This window comes from Ammospiza nelsoni, chromosome 1 (genome assembly GCF_027579445.1).
Source record: "Ammospiza nelsoni isolate bAmmNel1 chromosome 1, bAmmNel1.pri, whole genome shotgun sequence".
Taxonomy (NCBI): domain Eukaryota; kingdom Metazoa; phylum Chordata; class Aves; order Passeriformes; family Passerellidae; genus Ammospiza; species Ammospiza nelsoni.
In genome coordinates this window covers 117,284,024-117,296,320 of record NC_080633.1, presented here as the reverse complement: position 1 = coordinate 117,296,320, position 12,297 = coordinate 117,284,024, and positions in this window count along the sequence as shown.

Below are 12,297 nucleotides of genomic sequence, written 5' to 3'. Positions count from 1 at the left end.
ACCTAAGCAGCCCCTCTGGTAGGGCTCAGGCACCAGGATCCACAGCTCACGTCTGGTGTCCCACTGTGCAAACTCAACAGCAAAGAGCCTACACCAATCTAAGCAAGTTTACACAGGGAGAGGGTCCTACAGCAGGTGTCTATTTTGTATTAGGGTTTTGTGCCAAGGAATAAGATGCAGGAAGGGGGAGGTGAGTGCCTCACACACATCCCAGCTGTAGCAGCAGCCTGGTGGGAACGGGGCACCAGCGAGCATGCAGGCCTCAGGACAGGCCCTGAGCACGCCCAGTGGTGCCTGCGAAGATGTGTCAAAAGCTGCCTGATTTCCAAGCCTAGGCATACCCCAGGACTCCCTTCAAGGAAGGAAAGTGACCGGCAAGCCCATAGCTGCCCATTAACTAGACATCCTGGCTGCACATTTCTCAGGGCTGTGCTGCCAGCCCCTCAGCACTTCAGGGTGCCATGGCTGAGCATGACTCCACCACAGCCATGAAGTGGGTGTCTTCTGTCTTCTGGCATGGCAGAAACTCACCGATCAGCCACAGAGCTACCGTAGGTGTCTTGCTCATCCTAGGCTGACATTCCCAGCAAGGCTGGTGAGCAAACAGAGGTTTATTGCCTCCAGTCAGGGAGGATGGCTGCTCAGGCCTGCCCACAATTGTGCTCAGCCATGTAAGTGTGTGCTCCTTGAACCATGCAAGTCAGGCTGATAAGAGCCGGTGAGAACTGCAAGGGATTTTGAAGAGAGTTAATACAAATAAAACAGGTAATCTATAGGAGAATTGCAAAAAAGGCTTGTCTTTCTCTACCTAGAGAGTTACTGCTGACACTGAGAAACTAGCAAAGAGCTCCCATAAGACATTGGAGGGATGTGATGGAAACCCCACCATTTGAGATGTGATTGACTGGACAAAACATTGAAAATATGACGGCTCTGAAGCTGCCAGAAAAATACATCAGAGCTGATCTCATCTATGACAAGTGTATTATGTACTTATGGATGGATCTATACAATACCCCACATCTGACCTGGGGTCACAGGCATAAAACAGTGGGAGTCACTATAAACACACTTATAATTATTTGGGAAATTCTTCTCTTCCTTCCGTTCATTAAAGAATACTATTTTGTTTCTCTTTCCACTACTTTACTCACGAAGAATTTTGAACCTCAGCAGATTAGGGTTTGCAGAACATTGTGGGGTTTGGAAAAGACTTTAAAATTCAAGCCACTTACTGGAGGAATCTGCTCTGCCAAGATGTGGAGAAAATGTACTCCTTATCCTTGGAAATCGCTTCTATATCTCATTGGTGTGCAAACAATAAACAACACTAAGGGTGATGTTTCTGACAGTCCTTGCAGCCTCATGAGCAGGATTTATGCCGGGTGCCTGTTACACATTGCTGTCACAGTCCTGTTGCTTCATGTGCAATTACACTCAATCTTGGGAAGGTGCACCTGGCATTTTTGCCAAACACTGCTCTGTGCAGAGGCCATGTGAAGATGATGCTGTGTGAAGGGATAGAGAACTTTTTTCACCAGCTCCCTGCCCCAGTTACAAGCATTTCCTGGGGCAGAGGCCAGACATACTGGGAAAAAGGGCTCAGGGAGTCCAGTTAGCCTAGCTGGTAGGCTTGCACCCCTTGGCAAATAGAAAATAACTAATACCCAGAACTTGTTTAACCCAGCATGTTTTAACCTGTTTGGGTGTCACCTCTGGAGTCTGACCTTGGGTGCTCCCAGCCCTCAGGAGAACATTGTGCTCTTCCTGCAGTGGTGCCCTCAGCTGCAAGTGCCCAGGGCTGAGGTGGCCTGCGAGAGGCAGGTGGGCTTTCCCCAGCCCTTCCTCAGCCACTTCACCCTTGCACTCACAGAGGCAGGAAGGTTGCTGCCAGTCACATCTCCAGGCACTGCAGCAGCTGGGGCTGGACTGGCTTGACCTAGACTTTGTGTCATTCATTTCTCCTCCACTGGGGAATGGCTCTCTGGGGCCTTCAACATCTGCTGCCTCTTGCCCAGGCTGCAAGGCTGATTATTGGAGCTGGCATGGGTTCAAGAAGGGACTACAATATTTTATTGTGCCAGTGCTGGTTTTCTGAAACCTACCCCAGGGGCTAGGAGGATAGATGGACAGGGAAGAGGTGGACATGGTTCTCCATATCTCTGTAGCATGGGGGGGCTCCCATTGCCAAGGGTGTTGCAGCCAAAGCGCCAGTATCCAGTGGGAAGGGCATTTTGCTTGCACTTGGCAAGTGGCTGTGTGAGGAGAACGCATCACTGTGAAAGGGAGAGAGGATGCTTTCCTTGGCTTGGCCGAGGAGGGCTGGAGGTAGGATTGGGTAGAAATCCTCCTGACAGGCAGAAAAGTAGGCAGGGGAGGGAGACAGGAAAACCAGGAAAGTTCAAACAGGAAGCCAACATCAACAGGCAAGCAGCATAACCGAGGTCACCTGTTGGAAAAGCTCCAGGAAAGTTCCCACTTATTCAGGGAGTCCAGAATGTGTTGAGTCAAAGTCTATTAGGAAATTAATCTGGTGGGCTGAGTGGGAGGTATCTGCCTCCATCTTACCCTCAAAAATACTTTGGACAGTGTCTCACAGCTACTGCCCTGAAAGGCCAAGAAACCCATTGCAAATTGCTGCATGATCCCCAGGACAGCACTGCCCCCAGCCAGGAGCGGTTTGTCAGCAGGCGGACAGGGAATGGTGGAAACAGGAGCCATGGACTCCTCCCTAATTCAAGAGGGGAGATTTTTCCCAGCAGGACTTTGACAAACCCAGCAAACAACCCAACAGCACACCACTGAGGCCGTGTCAGTCCGCAGTCTCCCATCCCACACTCACACACCCTGGGAACAGAGCCCTCAACTTTTGTGGGTGCTTTCTCAGCCCAGACCATGTCAAACCTGAGGGACACATGAGATGGACCATTGCTGAGAGGAAAGTGGCTGCATCCATGAGACAGAGAAGGAGGCTGGGGCTGTAACAGCTCACCCCATAACACCACTGCAAACACCACACCAGAGGTTTAAGGTCTCCATTAAATGATTTCCCAAGGTTTTACAAATCAGCTATAAAAACTGTGTACTGGGACAAAAGTTGGCAGCATGGGAACAAAGTTGTTGAATCATTTTTCCTCTGCAGATTTGCCTCAGCCATTTCTCAACCCTCACCCTGCTCAAGAACTGAGCTGGAGTGATGACATTTGAGCACTGCATGGCCAAAAAAACCTACGTGTGCAAGGAGAAGTAGAGAAGAATCCTGTGCAGGATCGACATTACCGAGCTGTCTTGTGCCTCTGGGATAGCTGTGTGCTGAAAGAAGACAATAAATAACAGTGACTGATGGCAGTAGCAGCATACCCTGTGCAGAGGGCTCTGTGGAGGACACCAGCAGGATCTGCAGGCACAGAGTCCTGAAGGCAGGAGTGTGGCTCAAGGTGCCCAGGTGGTGCCCAGCCCCACACTCTGTGGGCAGGCACTGCTGCCTCCCGCAGAAGCAAATTAATGCCTCTCCTCCCTCCCTCCCTCCCTCCCTCCCTCTCTCCCTCCCTCCCTCCCTCCCTCCCTCCCTCTCTGCTTCCCACCCGCTCCTCACAGCACCTCCGTGGCCACCGGGAAGGGAGCCCGGGGGGCGCCCGGTGGCACAGGGACACAGGTGCCTGTCACCTGCTCCCGGCGCCAGCTGGGCTAGAGGAGGATGGGGCCAGCAGCCTGGTCTCCTTCCTGCCCTTTTCCTGCCTGACTGGGGCAGAGTCTGAACCCTGCAAGAGGGGAAGTCAGTTTCTAAAAACCACAGCCATTTGCAAGGTGTATGGGGTGGAGTATTTGAAATTGCTTGAAATTTTTTTTTTAAATAAAAAGGGGAGGGGAGGGGAGGGGAGGGGAGGGGAGGGGAGGGGAGGGGAGGGGAGGGGAGGGGAGGGGAGGGGAGGGGAGGGGAGGGGAGGGGAGGGGAGGGGAGGGGAGGGGAGGGGAGGGGAAGCAGAGCTGCTGTGTTCCAGGTGGGAAGCAACAGCACAGCAGCCCCAGGTTCAGCAAACGGCACTGGCAGGAGATGGACCGACCTGCCAAGGCCACATGGTGACCACAGCGGTTTGCACCCTCTGACATCCCCTGAGTTGCAAGGTCCCCATTGGCCCCAAAGCTGTGTCACGTCTGACAGTGCCCCAGCACAGGGGCAAGCAGGGCTTCTTGTCCCTGTAATCCATGGTGGGCTTGGAAACCAATACCTCACTGGCACTTCCCCTGGCCTCCTGCTTCTCCCTGTCTAACTTCAGCTCCTTTCCCTTGAAATCGAGTTAAGGGGGCCTCCTGCTTCTCCCTGTCCAACTTCAGCTCCTTTCCCTTGAAATCGAGTTAAGGGAGGCCTGGGCTTTTCCTTTTGCACAGCTGAGGTGGGGGGAGCTGCGGGGGAGGGGTTGCTATAATTGGATCACTCGCTGTGTGACTAATCACAGCGCCGGTAACCACAGTGACTGTGGTTTTAACCTTACTTGGTCATTCCCAAGCCACCGGATGACCCAGCCAGCCATCTGCAGCAGGGCAGGCAGCCGTGGGGCTGGGGCATGCACCCCACACCCTCCCTGCCAGCCTCTGTGTGGGTTGTACATCAGCACCAGTCCTTTTGCCATCTCTGTGCCAGTGGCCTTCTGGGCAGCTGTGGGTAGGTTGGGAGCGTGGCCACAGAGCAGACAGGACCGGGAGCTTGTGTTAGGGATGGGCTTCAGCCAAAAAATCCAGCTCCAGATGTGAAGTTGGAGAGTTCCCCAGAGGAAGGGCTCAGGCTTGGCCCAGGGACAGACCCATAGCTCTGCACCTCTGTGTCTGGATGTGACTGGTGACATCCATGCTTGCTGCAGAGGTGGCATCTGACTGCCCTCGACTTGCCCTGGTGCATCTATTTCTGGCAAGAGAGAAACAGCTAGATTATGGATGGTAGATCAGATTAAGTTTTGATTCTTATTCGTTTGAGTAAGAACAATCCTTAAAAGCCATTATTAACCTCTTTACCTTTAATTACCCAGCCAATTGCTGGGCATCCTGGCAGTCTTGCTTTTACCAGGCGACCTGGTGAACCTGGATACGGATAGGGGCAGCACTGCGTGGGCTGCCAGTGTTTGTTGGGAAGCAGAGCTGCAGCGAGGTGTGTCAGGGCACTCACCTTTCTCTGTAACAAATACAGGGCAGCAAGGTGAGGCCAGGGCACCCCCACCTGCCCTGTGCCAACACATCCGCAAGGGAGAGCCGGGTGGCTGCTGCCACCGCCGCTCCTTTTCAGCCCCGTGTTCAGTTTCTCCAAAGGAGGACGGAAGGAAGCAACAAATGGGAAGGAAACGGGCCTGCTTGTGAAATCCAAAACCGGATCGGTAAGAAAAACATCATAAATTATGGATCCCCTGGAGCCGCTGGCAGCCTGTCACTGTGCATGATCTGTCTCCATTGTACTTTTCTGTGTGGGTGAAACTGTTGTAAACTAACACAGGGCGAGCTTTTTCTGCCGAGGATCGCTGCCCGCTGCTGGAAGAGCCCTCTGCCTTCCAGCACAAACAGGCCATTGCAAACCAAATGTTTCGTGTAACCGATAGCAGCCCCAGCGGATAGGCAAGCCCTTGAAGAGGGTGAAGGGGAATGAGGCTTTCAGCTGATCCTGCTCACTGGAGCTTAGCACCGGTGGACACGCCAGCTGCAAGGACGGGGACGAGCAGCCTGGGCCAGCACAAGGCTGCCCATTGTTCCCCAGTGCGCTGCTGGAAAAGACAACCGGATAAGGGGAGACGAGTGGCAGCACTGCAGTGCAGGACACCCATGCTAGGGAGCCAAGGGGCTCTGTCCCAACCCCCAGCTCCCAGGGATGGTGTAGGGGGCACATGGGGAGCATCCAGTGTATGGTTCTCCCAGAGCAGCAGGGGTTATGGGTTGTGGGGAGGGGGATTTTCAGCCCCCCAGCTGCACCAGCCTGTCTCGGATACCAGATGCAAGCGGGCATGGGGAGGAGGGGAACGGGAGCAGAGAACGAACTCAAGGTCAAATAGTGAGGGGAGGGGAAGGAAGAGGAGGTGGCGGGGAGGGGAGGAAGGGTGTCCCCCACGCGGGTGGAGAATCGCTCTTTATCCACCCTCCTTCCCCCCTTTCCACAGGCCAGCCACAGAGGCAGCCTCTCATCAGGATATTTATGAACACAAGCACAAATGGGAGGCTGAGGGGAGGCAAAAAAAAAAAAAGAAAAACACCAACAACCACCCAACCCTATTTTACTCATTCTCTTTCTTCAAAGAGCAGATGTGCTGTGGCCTGCAAACCGAGAAGGACACTCCCTTGCTGTTAGCTAATTTAGGCTGACATGTTAGGGTTTTGTGGTTCGAAACAAGAAGTTTAGAAATCAGCCACTAACATTAACCAACACCTCTCACACAACCGCCCGCACTGGGCTCGAGCATCCTTATACGTAATGGGAAGAAGAAAAAAAAAATTTTTTTTTCCTTTTGTATAAGACAGTGCTGCAGTACTGCTGGCAAGTCCCTGGCCACAGGAGCTGATCCAGCAGCCTGCTCTCATGGAAGCCCAAAGAGCAGCAGTGGCAAGGAAAAGACTGTCACATCACCCTGGTGCTTGCCAAATGCATGATACCCCCACAGATTCAAAGGAATAAGTCTTTCTAGCAGGTTGATATAATTTTAAGGGGTCTGGTCTCTCCTTCTAAGCCACTTTCCTGCTTATTTTCTCTATTTCTGGCCATGGTTCAGCAGCTTATCAGAAGGTGGGCTAGTTCCTCATTGAAGATTCAAATGTGCTTCTCTGCCAAATTGACCTGCTGTTATCCCCCCTTTCAGCTACTGTAACCAACACCGCACAAACAATGAATTATGAGATTAGAGTTACAGAAAAATGGCCTCATTCTGCAGATGTTGTGTCTGGAACCGGCTGCTGCGGACTCGCGTTTGTTGTGTCATCTTCTTCGCTTCCCTCCCCTCCTCCTCCTCCTCCTCACAGTGCCACCTTTACCAGGTGATGGTGGGCGCCAGGGACCCTGTTATGCAAAGGGTTTATTAGTATCTTCCAACTCTAATACACCTCCCCCAAAAAAGAAGGAAAAAGGGGGGAAATGAGTGAGAGAGAAAAACATCATCGATAAGAGGATAGCCATTGTACAGGCAGACAAGCAAATAATTGAACTGGAATTTAAAATGCTGTAGCAGAATTATTTTAAGAGATATTGGAGTTTCACATGGAAGCTGCATGGTGGGGACAGCACAATGCAGGGAGGCTGGAGAGGGCACACAGGGCTCCTTTGTTGTGTGGGTGTGTTTTGGGAGATGCAGGGGTGTATGTGTGCATGTGTGTGTGTGTGAGTGCACAGACGTGTGGGGGTGTCCCACAGGTGTGTGGTGGAGCTGGCATGCTGACATCAGTGGCTGAGCATCGCAGCACTTGGGGACTGAAAGCATCAGAACGCAGCCATGCAGCCTCCAAAGTACGTTTGCTACCTGAGGAGCTTCAGGGTGCTCTGGTTGGTTTTTTGGTTTTTGTTTTTGTTTTGTTTTTTCCCCACAGTTGATCCAAATTTTCAGGTTAAAAAGCGGTGCTTTTAAAGGACATTTGGGGACAAGAAAATATTACAAAATTAAACAAACACCCTAAACTCCCAATGCTGCTGAGAGTTTTGCTGTTGACTACAGCTGGGAAAAGAATTTGCCCAGGAAGCCAGTGACTGATGTGGATTGAGCCTGGCAGATACACTTCATCATTCTTCTTTTTCCCACTATGCAAGATTACACAGCTCAATAATTATATCTTATGTGCAATTTTTAATGCACATTAGGGAGTGATGAATGGAAATAAAAGCTTCCTGCATGCTGAAGGACTAAAGTTATGCACTTGGTTCGTAGTGGGACGGCTTTGTTTCAAAGTCAGTTGGAGCTATTTGCCAATTTCATAATATTTTAGGGGAATAGCTTTGACAAATAAAACAAAAAAAAAAAATCACCAGCATTTAATTTGGAGTTTTCAAATGAAAGTATCTACAATTTTCAACATGAAGAAAACTCAATTCTGTAGTTTAAAATTATGTTTCACTTTGGAAATTATTTATGTTTACAGACTTTACAAGGCAAAACAAAATGAAATTATCTTTGTTGGAGTAAAATTAATCTTTACTTATTTCCTGTGTTGCTGAGCATTTTTTTCCTAGTTCAATGAAACCTTTTTTCTTGGTTGTTGTTGTTGTTGTTAAATTTATTTAAGACAGAGTAATGGGTGCCCCAGCCCACCTGGCTCCCTCCCCCAAAGCAGAAGGAGTTGTCACTGCAGGGGAAAGTAATTGTCCACATGATGACAATAACTGTGAGTTCATCAGGATGCAGCCAAGTATCCCTATGAAATCATAGGTCAGGCACCGTGGAAGAGGGATGAGTGCAGTGAGGCCAGCAGGGGATGGAGGGCCTCCAAACCTCTCCCTCTTCCACTGCTCACGACCCAGCCTGAGTGTCCCAGCCTGCATGGAACATCCCCTCTGCCTCTCCAGAAAGAGAGAAAGAGCCTGGGTGTCATCTTGCACCAGGAATCTGGGAGTTTCTGCACTGAAGAGCTCCTTGCCCCAAAGTGGGGCAGTCCCACGTCCTCCAGAGAAGGCACAAGTGTGTCTCTGAATTGCCTCGGGTTGCATCCATCCTTCCACTGCCCCCCACGGGCAGCCTCTGGCACGCTGTGCTGCTGCCGTGTGCCTTTTTAGGAACTGGGACTGCCGTGACACTCCAGAGGATGAGAAAGCACAGGACGGGGACAGGAAAGCGGCTGCCAGAGGAAGCCCCATGGAGATGCTGCATCTGCTCCATCTCTTTCTTTTCTGCTGGTATTTTAATCTCTCAGCTAAAATGAACAGCAAGTTGCAGGATTTGGCTTGATCTTTTGTGTTTTCTGCAGATTTCTTTGCCTATCATCACATCCTGTTGTGCTCCAGGCAATGTGTACTTCTGGGCTTTGTTTGACGCCAGGCTGCACAGGCTGGAGCTATAGGTAGGCTCTGGTACATTAAAAATAGGCAGTGTTCCTTGAGGAGAAACACACTTTTCTGAGAAGCTGCAGTCCTGTTAGGCAGCAGGTTCAAGATCCTCTTCTCCCTGTGTCTCTGATCTCAGCTTCTCAACAGCATCAGTTCTCTTTCCACCCAATGCTTTTGCCCATTGTTTTTATTTCCATTTTTTTAAGGCAAACTCAAATTGACGTTCTCATCCCAGTCCTGTGCTGGTACGACAGGTTATAAGCATCAGCCTCCCTATTAGCAAATTCAACTAATAATATGACAAAGCAACATTTGATAAACACCAGTTATTAAGACCCAACAGTGACAGAAAAGGACATTAGATTCCAGCAGCCTGAGGTCCTTTATCCCCTCTTTAGTTCCTTTGTCTGTGTTCACAGCAAGTGTTTTCTCCTGCGCTGTTGAGAGGTTTTGTATCCTCCAGTCCATTTGTCTTGGACATTTCAGTAGAGCTTAAGCTTATGTGTTTCAGTGAAGTTTGAAATGATGCTCAGAGGCAGCCCAGGAGAAAGAGATGGGGAGGAAAAAATTTAGAAAGGTGCTCAGGTGCTGAATATGATCACAGTTGTATGGTAACTACACCCCAGTCCATTAATCTGGTATTGCCGTGTCTGTACAGAAAGATCTACTTCTGTTTTCTTGGAATTGGGATTGTTCTACAGGGCTTTATGAGGTTGTGCTATGGCTGAACAAAATCTATTTGGTTTTATTTGAAATATTCAGGTCAAATGGTAGCATTTGGTTAAACCCCTCTGCAAGAATGAAAAAGGAGGTTGGATTTCTGGTTGCATTCCTGCTTTTTTCCCCCTCCCCCACCCCTTCAAACAATAAGTCACTCATGAGGAAAGCTGGTGCAAGAAAACCTAGAATTAATTTTGAGAAAGTTACAGGGAACGATAAAAAGGTCTAGTAATGGAAATTGCATTAACTTGAGTGCTCAAATCCACTATTAATCGCAATCCCCATGCTAAGAAGCCGCCATTTGGTGCTACGATCCTCTCAGCAATACCCACTGATAGGTCAGAGGGGTCATTCCCAGCAAGGGGACCGTTGTGGTCACAAGTGTTTTGGCTGGATGGCGCCAGGACTGCCGTGGCATCAACTCGATTCCATCTGCTTTGTGCTGTAGACATTTTCCTTCATTCAGGTAATATATGAGCATTCAGGCACCTGGCAGCATCCATTGCTTGATTTTAATCTATTTTCTTTTTAAATCTGCATTTGAGTTACAGCTCTAACCTTTGAAGCAGCATCTTTTTTAACCCTTTTCAGAATCACCCCATGGCTCACACATGGCATCTCTGCTATTTGGTATTCCGTCTCTTGGTTGCTACCCATATGCATTTTAATCTCTCACTGCTCATATTGTCCTTATATAGATGCCATACCAAACTCCTCCCCATCAACTACAGCAGTGAACACCTGTTCTCACATCATTAACTTTATGTGCTTAAATTCTTCAAGAATATCACTCCTGTCCTGTAGCACTGCTGTGTGTTGAACCCTGATGGATAATCTGTAGAATCTGCAAAATAGCTTCAAGGATGTAATACAGAGGATTTTCCATCCAGATTCACCTGCTGGTTACATTTTGATTTGTAATATATATGCTTGTCTGTTTGGGAATAAGTTTATTAAGCATCTGGGGTTAAAAAAAAATAAAAAAAATAAATTCCAGTTTATCCATCCATTATTCTTCCAGCTCAACTGGTGGTAAATCAACAGTCTTAATAAAGTGTTGAATTTTCCAAATGAATAAAAACCACTTCAGGACTCCTGGAGGACAGCACGAGAGTCTTTCCAAATCTCCATACAGCCAGCATCAACTTCATCACCCTCAAGGCTCCCAATTCTTTTTTTACTCGGGTGGCAATTTGCACAGGAACACCTTGATGTGCAGCCTGGTGCTTTCTGTCCCTCATCCCACATATCTGCTTCCCATCAGCAGCAGTATCACAGATCCTGGGGCCATCCCCTCCCTCCCTCCTCCTTCCCGAGCCTTCCCCAGGAGGTGCCGAGTGGGTCTCTCCACGTGACGGGAGCAGCTGCACTCCTGCTCAGCCCCCCTCGCTCCCCCTGTGCTGCAGCTGCAGCCCATCCTGCCTACAAAGGACGAGGAGCTAACTTTTTGTGGCATATGCTGTTACAGTCGGCTTTGCTGCATCTTTTGTCTGGATTTGTTGTCTTCAAAATAGCTGAAGCCCCTTTGCTTTGTCAGCATTCACTGAGCCTGAGCATTCAGCCAGCACACACATTAGTATTTTGTCTTTGTAAGCACTCGTGGCTGCTGTGAGTGCAGCCAGGAGTTGTTAGATCTGGGACATCCTGGCACCCTCTTCCCTTCTCTCACATCACAAACTAGTGCTTCCTGCTTAGAGAACTGACCTCAGTCAGCCACCTGCTTGACTATCAGGCCAGCCCATCCCATCCCATCCCATCCCATCCCATCCCATCCCATCCCATCCCATCCCATCCCATCCCCAGGTCATCACCAGGGGCTTGCACCTTCACCTTTGCTGTGCTGGGTCCCTGTTCAGCCCTCCAGACCTGTGTGATGATTTATGACCTGAGACCCTTCCCTTCCCAGCATCCCCCTGAGCTTTGCCTTTGCAGTGTTGCAAAGACTCCAAGGTTAGCAAGAGCAAACCTTTTTCCTCTCCTCTGTCTGTTATGCTCTCAGAAAGGTTTAGGAAGACTTGCTTAAGAATTATTTAGGAAAAACAGATGTGCCTTCTTCACAGCTGATGTGCAGGGAGGTTTGCCCATGATGTAAAGGTCACCTTTACAAAGAGGAGTGGTGCTGGCAGCCCTCTGGCATGTGTGTGCCTCCCAGGGTTTTGGGCACGTGGGTGTCAGGGCACTCACCAGGAGCCCTGAAAGCAGCACGCCATCTGAGTTGTGCACACGGGGTTTTGGAAAGCTTCCACAGCCACAAAACTCACTGTGACTTCTGGGGAGAGTATCCACAAATGTGATCCCAAATTCTCTATGATCTCAAATATTTTTTAGAGTACATAGAAAAATATTGTCATTTTCTAAACTTCCACAGTATTCCAAAATGCAACTCTTGCTTTTCTCAGATCTGTCTTTAAAGCCAGAGGGAGTGGGAAGGCTTCCTTACACCCACAGACAAATGTGGCTCATGCATAGGAAAAGAGAGACTTTACAAAATAACACCAAAACACCTCATGTGGTGTTGTCACATATGAGAATACAAACACAGCTTTGGTGCAAAACTGTTTTATGCCAGGGAGTCTGGA